The sequence below is a fragment of the Rutidosis leptorrhynchoides genome, chromosome 8, assembly GCF_046630445.1.
Source record: "Rutidosis leptorrhynchoides isolate AG116_Rl617_1_P2 chromosome 8, CSIRO_AGI_Rlap_v1, whole genome shotgun sequence".
NCBI lineage: Eukaryota > Viridiplantae > Streptophyta > Magnoliopsida > Asterales > Asteraceae > Rutidosis > Rutidosis leptorrhynchoides.
The window spans coordinates 70,573,380-70,590,525 of NC_092340.1; positions in this window are offsets into that span (position 1 = coordinate 70,573,380).

The window sequence follows — 17,146 nt, forward strand, 5'->3', positions numbered from 1 at the left end:
AGAGATGTATTCACTCTAGGTTAGGATTACACTTAACTCACACACACTAACTAGGTTGTGATTACACATATCTAAATGATTTTACAACTGACTAACTTACTAGAAATTCTCACCACTCTCTAGGAATGTATTCACTTTTGGTTAGGATTACATTTCACTGAATGGATAATATTTCAACTGAGGTTTGCACCTCTATGTATAGAAAACTTTGAGGAGGTGGAATGGTGTGAACGCATAATAGTGTGAACACAAAATGGTGGCTAGCCGTTAATGTTTTCAACTTTGCTACTTCCTTATGAGGAGGTGGAATGGTGTGCACGTAGAACAAGTGGCTAGCCATCATTGTTATCAATTTTTCTTCTTCCATTTTGGTGTTCAAAGTTGGCTATTTTGAACGTCTAGAAGATACTAGATTACGGCTGGAAGTTATCATATTTTTATGTCAAGGAGATTTAAAAAAAGTGAAGTTTTGATTAATATTATAGATTTAGCGAGTTGTCATCGTTTTATTACTGATTTAGTTGATTCAAAAGTCTAAATGCTCGTAACTAAGAAGGCTACAAGTTTTATTTCTATTGCATAACCACCCTTTGTGCCCCCTGAAAAACATTCTGTCCTTGGTCTTAAATATACAGAATAAGGTTTCAGTTCTTGATTCATCGTCTAGTAATTTGGTTGTATTTTTTTGAATAGCTAATTTGGTTGCATTACGTTATCATTTACAGAAGAATAACTTTCACATTTACTTGTTTAAATAACAATATGAGTGTTATTTGGTTGTCATGCTTAACCGCTAACACTAAAACAAATTGTTCCATCATTAATACTAGTTATAAACGTGTATTAATTGTGGATTGATCGTTTCTTTAAATCTGTTAATTAACATGATATAATGTCAACACATATATATAAGAAATTCACTCTTAAGGGCTCCATATTTAGTTACTTGTGTTAGTCTTCGTAATACTTTTAGCTGTCATACCCCATTTACTTCTCTGACAGGTTCATTTTTTTATAAAGAGTGACACAATACACAACTTCATGAGGTAGTTAAACTGATGAGTAAACAGAATAATAGCCTTTATGCAAAGTAATTCCACTAAAGCTAGCTACAATGCTAGCACAATGGTGGTTGGACCACCATTTTGTGTAAATTGTCAAAGGGTATGAATGATACTATGATTTAAAGTGGACCTCATTGGGATATCTACAACATGATCGCACACGATCACCATCGTTGGTCATGAAGTAGTAACCTAACTCACTTTTCTGCTATCTGTTTACTAATTTGATTCTAAAATGACATGATAAAGTCTTCTTCAGAGCATATATAATACAACACACTAGTGAACTTGTGTTGTACGCTTTAATGTTATATGTATCTGTTGGATGTGAAGGATAACAAAACAAAAGGATTCAGACGAACAAGGAGGCGTGCCGCAGCCATGAATTGGCGCGCCGCGGCTCATCATGGAACAACACATCAGTTTGTAAAAAATCTCTGATCGAGATTTACACGTAAAAGCGCGCCGCAGTCCCATCTGGGCACGACGCGGCTAGGTGCTGCGAGGAACTTTCCATATTGGCCATTTTCTTGTTCTCCAAGAAGTTTTCTTTTTGTTTTTGGCCTATATAAGCATACAATTGTAACCCCTAACATGTATCACGAATTATATCAATAAAATCTCCTTAGTTGGTCCGTGGATTAAAGTAATCGACATTAGATTACATATAACCACGATAAATCTCGCGTTCTTTAATTTTTATTATTGTTCTTTCGTTTGTCGAAGTGGGTGATTCATCTTAGTGATTAATCTTATTGTTTGGGTCCTATAATCCTTACAATTGGTATCTAGAGCTCAAGGTTCGAGTTGGGATCGATGGCGGAAGACTGTAAATTGAAGATTGAGCGGTTTGACGGCAAAGACTTCGCCTTTTGGAAGATGCAAATAGAAGACTACTTGTATCAAAAGAAACTTCACCAACCTTTGTTGGAGACCAAACCCGAAGGCATGAACGATGCTGATTGGATGCTCTTGGATCGTCAAGCTTTGGGTGCGGTTCGTCTTGTACTCGCCAAGAACGTTGTTGGTAATATTATGAACGAAAAGACAACGTTTAATTATTTGAAGGCACTCTCCAACATGTATGAGAAACCTACGGTGGTGAATAAGGTTTTTTCTCATGCGATAATTGTTCAACAGATCATATCAACGAATTCAACAATCTTGTTTCAAGATTAGAGTCGGTTGAAATCAAATTTGATGATGAACTAAAAGCACTAATCTTGCTTTCATCATTACCAGAAAATTTGTCGGGTACGGTTACCGCGGTTAGTAGCTCTACCGGTACTACTAAGCTTGCGTATGATGGAATTAGGGATTTAATTCTCGGTGAAGACACTCGTAGGAGAAGTTCGGGAGAATTGCTATCCGGTTCTTTGTTGAGTACCGACAACTGTTGTTGAAAAATTGATCGCGATGTGAAGAAGAGTAAAGGGAAGTTCAAGAAGAGGTATCCATCGAAAGACCGAAGTGATGGTATTTATTGGGGTTGCAATCAAAAGTGTAACGACCTTACTTTTTCCGTTACCTTTTACCGTTTATTATTTAACGCCCGTTAACTGTTTTTAGTGCCACGTCATTTCTATGACCTATATTATTAATTTTGTAATAATATATTAATTATTATGTGTTATGTGAATATTTGTATTCATATTTTAATTTGTACGTTCATACGAATCGTGGATTTCAATCCGGCGAATCTTTTCGATTTTTAAACCAACGGTCAAGCTTTTGGGATTTTTAAGTCCTAATTATTTTAAATATGATATTTTAATGTCATATATTTATATATAGTGTTTATATATATTTTTCGTCGCGTAATTAATATCTCTCCGAATAATTAATCGCGTAGTCGTGTTTTCGCGTTTCGGGTTTCTTTCGAGCATTCGGGCCACAAGCAATCCACCAAATAACAATTTTGGGCCATGGGGCCCACCTCCCTTGCACCATTTGGCTGAACACTCCCAAGGGGAGGGAGTGTTGGCTCATTTGCTCCCACTTTTGAAATTTCACATTCATTTATCAAAACCTAAATTTTATTTTGTGCTCTCTCCCCCTCCCTCACCCTAGCTGTTGCCTACCACCACCATCTTCACCATTTGATCATCAAAACTATCTTGGATCAAGAAGCTTTCAACATAAACGCGTTCCTCTCGTTCTTCTCTACACGTTGTTATCTCTTGATTTTTGATTAGGGTATAAACCCTAACCCTAGCTTTTTGATTTTTCATATATTTTACTGATTTTATATGTTATTATGATAGTATTGTAGTGACCCGAACTTTTCCATGTTTATATATATATATTAAATGAAATTGTTATTTACATGATTAAGTGTTTCCAACATGTTAAGCAATCAAACTTGTTAAGACTTGATTAATTGAAATAGGTTTCATATAGACAATTGACCACCCAAGTTGACCGGTGATTCACGAACGTTAAAACTTGTAAAAACTATACGATGACATATATATGGTTATATATATAGTTAACATGATTTTATTATAAGTATGTATCTCATTAGGTATTTTAACAATGAGTTATATACATAAAAATGAGGCTATTAATTTAAGAAACTCGAAAACGATATATATAACGATTATCGTTATAACAACGTCTTACTAGGTACATATGAATCATATTAAGATATTGATACACTTGGTTAATTATGTTAAATGATAAGTAAATATATTATTAAGTGTATTAACAATGAAATACATATGTAAAAATAAGACTACTAACTTAATGATTTCGAAACGAGACATATATGTAACGATTATCGTTGTAACGACATTTAACTGTATATACATCATACTAAGATATATTATATATCATAATATCATGATAATATAACAATTTAACATCTCATTTTTTATAATAAACAATGGGTTAAAAAACATTCAACAAGATCGTTAACCTAAAGGTTTCAAAACAACATTTACATGTAACGACTAACGATGACTTAACGACTCAGTTAAAATGTATATACATGTAGTGTTTTAATATGTATTCATAAACTTTTGAAAGACTTCAAGATACTTATCAAAATACTTCTACTTAACAAAAATGCTTACAATTACATCCTCATTCAGTTTCATCAACAATTCTACTCGTATGCACCCGTATTCGTACTCGTACAATACACAGTTTTTAGATATATATACTATTGGTATATACACTCCAATGATCAGCTCTTAGCAGCCCATGTGAGTCACCTAACACATGTGGGAACCATCATTTGGCAACTAGCATGAAATATCTCATAAAATTACAAAAATATGAGTAATCATTCATGACTTATTTACATGAAAACAAAATTACATATCCTTTATATCTAATCCATACACCAACGACCAAAAACACCTACAAACACTTTAATTCTTCAATTTTCTTCATCTAATTGATCTCTCTCAAGTTCTATCTTCAAGTTCTAAGTGTTCTTCATAAATTCCAAAAGTTATAGTTTCATAAAATCAAGAATACTTCCAAGATTGCAAGTTTACTTCCAAGTTTTCTAAATCCATTCCAAGTAATCATCCAAGATCAAGAAACCTTTGTTACTTACAGTAGGTTATCTTTCTAATACAAGGTAATAATCATATTCAAACTTTAATTCAATTTCTATAACTATAACAATCTTATTTCGAGTGGAAATCTTACTTGAAATTGTTTTCGTGTCATGATTCTGCTTCAAGAACTTTCAAGCCATCCAAGGATCCTTTGAAGCTAGATCTATTTTTCTCATTTCCAGTAGGTTTATCCAAGGAACTTGAGGTAGTAATGATGTTTATAACATCATTCGATTCATACATATAAAGCTATCTTATTCGAAGGTTTAAACTTGTAATCACTAGAACATAGTTTAGTTAATTCTAAACTTGTTCGCAAATAAAAGTTAATCCTTCTAACTTGACTTTTAAAATCAACTAAACACATGTTATATATCTATATGATATGCTAACTTAATGATTTAAAACCTGGAAACACGAAAAACACCGTAAAACTGGATTTACGCCGTCGTAGTAACACCGCGGGCTGTTTTGGGTTAGTTAATTAAAAACTATGATAAACTTTGATTTAAAAGTTGTTATTTTTAGAAAATGATTTTTATTATGAACATGAAACTATATCCAAAAATTATGGTTAAACTCAAAGTGGAAGTATATTTTCTAAAATGGTCATCTAGACGTCGTTCTTTCGACTGAAATAACTACCTTTACAAAAATGACTTGTAACTTATTTTTCTGACTATAAACCTATACTTTTTCTGTTTAGATTCTTAAAATAGATTTAAATATGAAACCATATCAATTTGATTCACTCAAAACGGATTTAAAATGAAGAAGTTATGGGTAAAACAAGATTGGATAATTTTTCTCATTTTAGCTACGTGAAAATTGGTAACAAATCTATTCCAACCATAACTTAATCAACTTGTATTGTATATTATGTAATCTTGAGATACCATATACATGTATACAATGTTTCAACCTATCATGTCGACACATTTATATATATTTCGGAACAACCATAGACACTCTATATGTGAATGTTGGAGTTAGCTATACAGGGTTGAGGTTGATTCCAAAATATATATAGTTTGAGTTGTGATCAATACTGAGATACGTATACACTGGGTCGTGGGTTGATTCAAGATAATATTTATCGATTTATTTCTGTACATCTAACTGTGGACAACTAGTTGTAGGTTACTAACGAGGACAGCTGACTTAATAAACTTAAAACATCAAAATATATTAAAAGTGTTGTAAATATATTTTGAACATACTTTAATATATATGTATATATTGTTATAGGTTTGTGAATCAACCAGTGGCCAAGTCTTACTTCCCGACGAAGTAAAAATCTGTGAAAGTGAGTTATAGTCCCACTTTTAAAATCTAATATTTTTGGGATGAGAATACATGCAGGTTTTATAAATGATTTACAAAATAGACACAAGTACGTGAAACTACATTCTATGGTTGAATCGAAATCGAATATGCCCCTTCTTATTAAGTCTGGTAATCTAAGAATTAGGGAACAGACACCCTAATTGACGCGAATCCTAAAGATAGATCTATTGGGCCTAACAAACCCCATCCAAAGTACCGGATGCTTTAGTACTTCGAAATTTATATCATATCCGAAGGGTGTCCCGGAATGATGGGGTTATTCTTATATATGCATCTTGTTAATGTTGGTTACCAGGTGTTCACCATATGAATGATTTTTATCTCTATGTATGGGATGTGTATTGAAATATGAAATCTGGTGGTCTATTGTTATGATTTGATATATATAGGTTAAACCTATAACTCACCAACATTTTTGTTGACGTTTAAAGCATGTTTATTCTCAGGTGAATACTAAGAGTTTCCGCTGTTGCATACTAAAATAAGGACAAGATTTGGAGTCCATGTTTGTATGATATTGTGTAAAAACTGCATTCAAGAAACTGATTTCGATGTAACATATTTGTATTGTAAACCATTATGTAATGGTCGTGTGTAAACAGGATATTTTAGATTATCATTATTTGATAATCTACGTAAAGCTTTTTAAACCTTTATTTATGAAATAAAGGTTATGGTTTGTTTTAAAAATGAATGCAGTCTTTGAAAAACGTCTCATATAGAGGTCAAAATCTCGCAACGAAATCAATTAATATGGAACGTTTTTAATCAATAAGAACGGGACATTTCAGTTGGTATCCGAGCGTTGGTCTTAGAGAACCAGAAAATTTGCATTAGTGTGTCTTATCGAGTTTGTTAGGATGCATTAGTGAGTCTGAACTTCGACCGTGTTTTCTTTAAAAATGATTGCTTAACATTTTTGTTGGAAACTATATATTATTAACATGTATATATTATGTGATATATTAATCTCTTAGCATGTTTGATATTGTGTGATAGATGTGTACCTCTAGCACAAATCCCATTGACTCACCTAATAATAACGAAGAGTCGAATATATATTGGACTGATTCACAAGTTCCCGAAGAGGAACCGGAAGAAGAATCAGAACCGAAAGAGGAGGAACCGGAGGAGGAAATAGAACCGGTGGGGGAAATAATAAAACGGTTAAGTAAAAGAAAATCCTTAACCAACCGACCAAGGTTAATTATGGTCAATGGTGTTTCCGCCAAGGAAGCAAAATATTGGGAGGATTACCAATTCTCCGATGAATCGGATTCCGACGAGAATTCCGATGATGTTATAGAAATTACCCCAACTGAATTTAAAAAAGCAAAAGAAAATAATAAGGGAAAGGGCATAAAAATAGAGAAATCTAATTCCAACCCCGATGAACTTTATATGTATCGTCAACCCCCGAAGTCCTTAAGTTGTAACAATGACCCGGGAACCTCTAAACCACCAGGTTTTTCTAAACCGTTGTGGAAAACGACAGCTAGTATTAGGGGAACATCATATATCCCTAGAAACTTGGCAAAACGAACCAAAACCGAAGAAGAAGAAACGAGCGAGTCGGAATAAGATAGTTGTATTCGTGTGGTGTAATATATGTAATATAGTGTGCTTATGCTTTATGATATATGTAAAAATTGCTTGTATTAATAAGTATTTTTTTTATGAATCTAACTCTTGTCTATTTTACAGTTTAAAAACACAAAATGGATAGACAACCCAATATTTTAAGAGACCTTCCCGGAGACATGATTGATGAAATCTTGTCTAGAGTCGGTCAGAATTCCTCGGCACAACTATTTAAGGCGAGATCAGTTTGTAAGACATTCGAAGAACGTTCCAAGAATTTCTTGGTTTATAAGAGACTTTCGTTTGAAAGATGGGGGATATCACATTAGGAAACCCATAAGTTACGATGTGTTTACTTTGACGCATATATTGCGGGGAACCCAAATGCTATTTTACGCAACGGGTTAAGAAATTATTTTGACTCAATGTATCCGAATATAGGACTTCATGATTTAGAAAAAGCGGCTAACATGCAACATAAAGAAGCATGCTATGCTTACGGGTTAGTAATGTTCACTTCTCACCAAAGTGAGAAAAAGAACATCGGGCTACAGCTATTAAACAAAACGTTCCCACAAGTGACGGAGTCGGTAATTGGGGTAAGAAATGAGGTTTTTAGGTTATTACGAGACTGTTGGTCATTACGTAACCCTCGTCCCTTTGACGACGTTACAACACGCTGTCTTATCAACGGTCATAACGGTTATGTTCCACAAGACCAAGGATGGGAAGTAGTCCTAGTAAACCCAGAATGCATGACTTGTTTCTGGACGTATGAATTACGTGTCTTTATTGCCTTTGCTGAACAAATTGTGTACTAGCTAGAATTATCTTCACAACTATCTTGTATCAAAGTTATTGTGTGCTATATTTCATGCTTTATGTAAAATAAGCTGTATTGTAAGTTTGTAAAATATTGTATAAAAGTTTGAATGCGAAATATTATTATAATCAGTTTTTCATATAGAATTGTAGTAGTTGAATTGTATATTAGCTACTAAGTATGAACTTAACGGGTAGGTACTACCCGAATTTAAACTTATAAAACGCTAATATGAAGAAAAAGCTTTTATAAATGAGTTCATATTATGCTACGAAATACTATTAACTACTCTTAATATTCTGTATGATTAACTTGTTCCATTTGACTATTTTGAAGGAAATGGCACCGACTACTCGACACACCATGAATATGAATGAAGAGGAATTCCGTACTTTTCTAGCTTCAAACATAGCCGCAGTACAGGCTGCGCTACATACCAACAATAACCTTGGATCTAGCAGTACAGGAATTCGTGTAGGATGCACCTACAAAGAATTCACTGCCTGCAAACCTTTGGAATTTGATGGAACCGAAGGACCGATCAGATTGAAACGGTGGACCGAGAAGGTCGAATCGGTGTTTGCCATAAGTAAGTGTACTGAAGAGGACAAAGTGAAGTACGCTACGCATACCTTCACAGGTTCTGTGTTAACATGGTGGAATACCTATCTAGAGCAAGTGGGACAAGATGATGCTTACGCACTACCGTGGTCAGCATTCAAGCACTTGATGAACGAGAAGTACCATCCCAGAACCGAGGTCAATAAGCTCAAGACAGAACTTAGAGGGTTACGAATCCAAGGATTTGATATTACCACGTACGAAAGACGATTCACAAAATTGTGCCTATTGTGTCCGGTAGCATTCGAAGATGAGGAAGAGAAGATCGACGCGTTTGTGAAAGGATTACCGGAAAGAATCCAAGAAGATATAAGTTCACACGAGCCCGCCTCCATACAACAGGCATGTAGAATGGCTCACAAACTAGTGAACCAGATTGATGAAAGAATTAAAGAACAGACGGCTGAAGAGGCCAATGTGAAGCAAGTCAAAAGAAAGTGGGAGGAAAACGGTGATAAGAATCACCAATATAACAACAACAGCAATTACAATAATAATCGCAACAATTATCCCAACAATCGCAACATCAATCGCAACTACAACAAACGGCCCAACAACAACAACAACAACAACAACAACAACAACAACAACAACAACAACAACAACAACAACAACAACAACAACAACAACAACAACTACAACAATCGTCCCAACAACAATAACAATCGCAACAACAACAACAATCAGAAGCAGCTATGCCAAAGGTGTGAAAAGTATCACTCGGGGTTCTGCACCAAATTTTGCAACAAGTGTAAAAGAAATGGTCATAGCGCATCGAAGTGTGAGGTCTACGGACCAGGGGTTAACAGAACGAAAGGAACAAATGGTGTCGGAACGAGTAATGGCGGAGCAAGTAGTGTCGGAGCAAGTTATGCCAATGTAGTTTGTTATAAATGTGGAAAACCAGGCCACATTATTAGAAATTGCCCGAACCAGGAGAACACGAATGGACAAGGCCGCGGAAGAGTTTTCAATATTAATGCGGCAGAGGCACAGGAAGACCCGGAGCTTGTTACGGGTACGTTTCTTATTGACAATAAATCTGCTTACGTTTTATTTGATTCGGGTGTGGATAGAAGCTATATGAGTAGAGATTTTTGTGCTAAATTAAGTTGTCCATTGACGCCGTTAGATAGTAAATTACTACTCGAATTAGCAAATGGTAAATTAATTTCAGCAGATAATATATGTCAGAATCGAGAAATTAAACTGGTTAGCGAAACATTCAAGATTGACTTGATACCAGTAGAGTTAGGGAGTTTTGATGTGATAATCGGTATGGACTGGTTGAAAGAAGTGAAAGCAGAGATCGTTTGTTACAAAAATGCAATTCGCATTATACGAGAAAAAGGAAAACCCTTAATGGTGTACGGAGAAAAGGGCAACACGAAGCTACATCTTATTAGTAATTTGAAGGCACAAAAACTAATAAGAAAAGGTTGCTATGTTGTTCTAGCACACGTTGAGAAAGTACAAACTGAAGAAAAGAGCATCAATGATGTTCCCGTCGCAAAAGAATTTCCCGATATATTTCCGAAAGAATTACCGGGATTACCCCCACATCGATCCGTTGAATTTCAAATAGATCTTGTACCAGGAGCTGCACCAATAGCTCGTGCTCCTTACAGACTCGCACCCAGCGAGATGAAAGAACTGCAAAGCCAATTACAAGAACTTTTAGAGCGTGGTTTCATTCGACCAAGCACATCACCGTGGGGAGCTCCTGTTTTGTTTGTCAAGAAGAAAGATGGTACATTCAGGTTGTGTATCGACTACCGAGAGTTGAACAAACTTACCATCAAGAACCGCTACCCACTACTGAGAATCGACGACTTATTTGATCAACTACAAGGCTTGTCTGTTTATTCAAAGATTGACTTACGTTCCGGGTATCATCAAATGCGGGTGAAAGAAGATGATATTCCAAAGACTGCTTTCAGAACACGTTACGGTCATTACGAGTTTATGGTCATGCCGTTTGGTTTAACTAATGCACCAGCTGTGTTCATGGACCTTATGAACCGAGTGTGTGGACCATACCTTGACAAGTTTGTCATTGTTTTCATTGATGACATACTTATTTACTCAAAGAATGACCCAGAACACGGTGAACATTTGAGAAAGGTGTTAGAAGTATTGAGGAAGGAAGAATTGTACGCTAAATTTTCAAAGTGTGCATTTTGGTTGGAAGAAGTTCAATTCCTCGGTCACATAGTGAACAAAAAAGGTATTAAGGTGGATCCGGCAAAGATAGAAACTGTTGAAAAGTGGTAAACCCCGAAAACTCCGAAACACATACGCCAGTTTTTAGGACTAGCTGGTTACTACAGAAGGTTCATCCAAGACTTTTCCAGAATAGCAAAACCCTTGACTGCATTAACGCATAAAGGGAAGAAATTTGAATGGAAGGATGAACAAGAGAAAGCGTTTCAGTTATTGAAGAAAAAGCTAACTACGGCACCTATATTGTCATTGCCTAAAGGGAATGATTATTTTGTGATTTATTGTGACGCATCAAAGCAAGGTCTCGGTTGTGTATTAATGCAACGAACGAAGGTGATTGCTTATGCGTCTAGACAATTGAAGATTCACGAGCAAAATTATACGACGCATGATTTGGAATTAGGCGCGGTTGTTTTTGCATTAAAGACTTGGAGGCACTACTTATATGGGGTCAAAAGTATTATATATACCGACCACAAAAGTTTTCAACACATATTTAATCAGAAACAACTGAATATGAGGCAGCGTAGGTGGATTGAATTGTTGAATGATTACGAATTTGAGATTCGTTACCACCCGGGGAAGGCAAATGTGGTAGCCGATGCCTTGAGCAGGAAGGACAGAGAACCCATTCGAGTAAAATCTATGAATATAATGATTCACAATAACCTTACTACTCAAATAAAGGAGGCGCAACAAGGAGTTTTAAAAGAGGAAAATTTAAAGGATGAAATACCCAAAGGATCGGAGAAGCATCTTAATATTCGGGAAGACGGAACCCGGTATAGGGCTGAAAGGATTTGGGTACCAAAATTTGGAGATATGAGAGAAATGGTACTTAGAGAAGCTCATAAAACCAGATACTCAATACATCCTGGAACGGGGAAGATGTACAAGGATCTCAAGAAATATTTTTGGTGGCCGGGTATGAAAGCCGATGTTGCTAAATACGTAGGAGAATGTTTAACGTGTTCTAAGGTCAAAGCTGGGCATCAGAAACCATCAAGTCTACTTCAACAACCCGAAATCCCAGAATGGAAATGGGAAAACATTACCATAGATTTCATCACTAAATTGCCAAGGACTGCAAGTGGTTTTGATACTATTTGGGTAATAGTTGATCGTCTCACCAAATCAGCACACTTCCTGCCAATAAGAGAAGATGACAAGATGGAGAAGTTAGCACGACTGTATTTGAAGGAAGTCATCTCCAGACATGGAATACCAATCCCTATTATCTCTGATAGGGATGGCAGATTTATTTCAAGATTCTGGCAGACATTACAGCAAGCATTAGGAACTCGTCTAGATATGAGTACTGCCTATCATCTACAAACTGATGGGCAGAGCGAAAGGATGATACAAATGCTTGAATACATGCTACGAGCATGTGTTATTGATTTCGGAAACAGTTGGGATCGACATCTACCGTTAGCAGAATTTTCCTACAACAACAGATACCATTCAAGCATTGAGATGGCGCCGTTTGAAGCACTTTATGGTAGAAAGTGCAGGTCTCCGATTTGTTGGAGTGAAGTGGGGGATAGACAGATTACGGGTCCGGAGATAATACAAGAAACTACCGAGAAGATCATCCAAATTCAACAACGGTTGAAAACCGCCCAAAGTCGACAAAAGAGCTACGCTGACATTAAAAGAAAAGATATAGAATTTGAAATTGGAGAGATGGTCATGCTTAAAGTTGCACCTTGGAAAGGCGTTGTTCGATTTGGTAAATGAGGGAAATTAAATCCAAGGTATATTGGACCATTCAAGATTATTGATCGTGTCGGACCAGTAGCTTACCGACTTGAGTTACCTCAACAACTCGCGGCTGTACATAACACTTTCCACGTCTCGAATTTGAAGAAATGTTTTGCTAAAGAAGATCTCACTATTCCGTTAGATGAAATCCAAATCAACAAAAAACTTCAATTTATCGAAGAACCCGTCGAAATAATGGATCGTGAGGTTAAAAGACTTAAGCAAAACAAGATACCAATTGTTAAGGTTCGATGGAATGCTCGTAGAGGACCCGAGTTCACCTGGGAGCATGAAGATCAGATGAAGAAGAAATACCCGCATTTATTTCCAGAAGATACGTCAACACCTCCAACTGCTTAAAATTTCGGGACGAAATTTATTTAACGGGTAGGTACTGTAGTGACCCGAACTTTTCCATGTTTATATATATATTAAATGAAATTTTTATTTACATGATTAAGTGTTTCCAACATGTTAAGCAATCAAACTTGTTAAGACTTGATTAATTGAAATAGGTTTCATATAGACAATTGACCACCCAAGTTGACCGGTGATTCACGAACGTTAAAACTTGTAAAAACTATACGATGACATATATATGGTTATATATATATAGTTAACATGATTTTATTATAAGTATGTATCTCATTAGGTATTTTAACAATGAGTTATATACATAAAAATGAGACTATTAATTCAAGAAACTCGAAAACGATATATATAACGATTATCGTTATAACAACGTCTTACTAGGTACATATGAATCATATTAAGATATTGATACACTTGGTTAATTATGTTAAATGATAAGTAAATATATTATTAAGTGTATTAACAATGAAATACATATGTAAAAATAAGACTACTAACTTAATGATTTCGAAACGAGACATATATGTAACGATTATCGTTGTAACGACATTTAACTGTATATACATCATACTAAGATATATTATATATCATAATATCATGATAATATAACAATTTAACATCTCATTTGTTATAATAAACAATGGGTTAATAAACATTTAACAAGATCGTTAACCTAAAGGTTTCAAAACAACATTTACATGTAACGACTAACGATGACTTAACGACTCAGTTAAAATGTATATACATGTAGTGTTTTAATATGTATTCATACATTTTTGAAAGACTTCAAGACACTTATCAAAATACTTCTACTTAACAAAAATGCTTACAATTACATCCTCGTTCAGTTTCATCAACAATTCTACTCGTATGCACCCGTATTTGTACTCGTACAATACACAGTTTTTAGATGTATGTACTATTGGTATATACACTCCAATGATCAGCTTTTAGCAGTCCATGTGAGTCACCTAACACATATGGGAACCATCATTTGGCAACTAGCATGAAATATCTCATAAAATTACAAAAATATGAGTAATCATTCATGACTTATTTACATGAAAACAAAATTACATATCCTTTATATCTAATCCATACACCAACGACCAAAAACACCTACAAACACTTTCATTATTCAATTTTATTCATCTAATTGATCTCTCTCAAGTTCTATCTTCAAGTTCTAAGTGTTCTTCATAAATTCCAAAAGTTCTAGTTTCATAATATCAAGAATACTTCCAAAATTGCAAGTTTACTTCCAAGTTTTCTAAATTCATTCCAAGTAATCATCCAAGATCAAGAAACCTTTGTTACTTATAGTAGGTTATCTTTCTAATACAAGGTAATAATCATATTCAAACTTTAATTCAATTTCTATAACTATAACAATCTTATTTCGAGTGGAAATCTTACTTGAAATTGTTTTCGTGTCATGATTCTGCTTCAAGAACTTTCAAGCCATCCAAGGATCCTTTAAAGCTAGATCTATTTTTCTCATTTCCAGTAGGTTTATCCAAGGAACTTGAGGTAGTAATGATGTTCATAACATCATTCGATTCATACATATAAAGCTATCTTATTCGAAGGTTTAAACTTGTAATCACTAGAACATAGTTTAGTTAATTCTAAACTTGTTCGCAAATAAAAGTTTATCCTTCTAACTTGACTTTTAAAATCAACTAAACACATGTTCTATATCTATATGATATGCTAACTTAATGATTTAAAACCTGGAAACACGAAAAACACCGTAAAACCGGATTTACGCCGTCGTAGTAACACCGCGAGCTGTTTTGGGTTAGTTAATTAAAAACTATGATAAACTTTGATTTAAAAGTTGTTATTCTGAGAAAATGATTTTTATTATGAACATGAAACTATATCCAAAAATTATGGTTAAACTCAAAGTGGAAGTATGTTTTCTAAAATGGTCATCTAGACGTCGTTCTTTCGACTGAAATGACTACCTTTACAAAAACGACTTGTAACTTATTTTTCCGACTATAAACCTATACTTTTTTTGTTTAGATTCATAAAATAGATTTCAATATGAAACCATAGCAATTTGATTCACTCAAAACGGATTTAAAATGAAGAAGTTATGGGTAAAACAAGATTGGATAATTTTTCTCATTTTAGCTACGTGAAAATTGGTAACAAATCTATTCCAACCATAACTTAATCAACTTGTATTGTATATTATGTAATCTTGAGATACCATAGACACGTATACAATGTTTCGACCTATCATGTCGACACATCTATAAATATTTCGGAACAACCATAGACACTCTATATGTGAATGTTGGAGTTAGCTATACAGGGTTGAGGTTGATTCCAAAATATATATAGTTTGAGCTGTGATCAATACTGAGATACGTATATACTGGGTCGTGGATTGATTCAAGATAATATTTATCGATTTATTTCTTTACATCTAACTGTGGACAACTAGTTGTAGGTTACTAACGAGGACAGCTGACTTAATAAACTTAAAACATCAAAATATATTAAAAGTGTTGTAAATATATTTTAAACATACTTTAATATATATGTATATATTGTTATAGGTTTGTGAATCAACCAGTGGCCAAGTCTTACTTCCCGACGAAGTAAAAATCTGTGAAAGTGAGTTATAGTCCCACTTTTAAAATCTAATATTTTTGGGATGAGAATACATGCAGGTTTTATAAATGATTTACAAAATAGACACAAGTACGTGAAACTACATTCTATGGTTGAATCAAAATCGAATATGCCCCTTCTTATTAAGTCTGGTAATCTAAGAATTAGGGAACAGACACCCTAATTGACGCGAATCCTAAAGATAGATCTATTGGGCCTAACAAACCCCATCCAAAGTACCGGATGCTTTAGTACTTCGAAATTTATATCATATCCGAAGGGTGTCCCGGAATGATGGGGTTATTCTTATATATGCATCTTGTTAATGTCGGTTACCAGGTGTTCACCATATGAATGATTTTTATCTCTATGTATGGGATGTGTATTGAAATATGAAATCTGGTGGTCTATTGTTATGATTTGATATATATAGGTTAAACCTATAACTCACCAACATTTTTGTTGACGTTTAAAGCATGTTTATTCTCAGGTGAATACTAAGAGCTTCCGCTGTTGCATACTAAAATAAGGACAAGATTTGGAGTCCATGTTTGTATGATATTGTGTAAAAACTGCATTCAAGAAACTGATTTCGATGTAATATATTTGTATTGTAAACCATTATGTAATGATCGTGTGTAAACAGGATATTTTAGATTATCATTATTTGATAATCTACGTAAAGCTTTTTAAACCTTTATTTATGAAATAAAGGTTATGGTTTGTTTTAAAAATGAATGCAGTCTTTGAAAAACGTCTCATATAGAGGTCAAAACCTCGCAAAGAAATCAATTAATATGGAACGTTTTTAATCAATAAGAATGGGACATTTCAAGTATGATGCTTATATGTTATTGTATTGTTGATTGTATGCGTAGAAATGCTCGATTATATATATTTTCGTTTGATTGTTTTGGGACAGTGGTTTATTTGTTGTTTTCTGTAAACATAACTGACATAAAAGTGAAATTAAAGTATCTATATGAGTTCCTCTCATCAAGACATTAATTTTAGCCTCCGGATTCATGTCATTTCGATTCCCGGAGCTCTAGTTATGCTTAAAATGGTGTTTTGTTGAGATTAAAATGTGAAAACGAATTGAATCAGGTACGGTCTGACTTTATGACCACTTTTGGAGTCTTTAGGGTGTACTA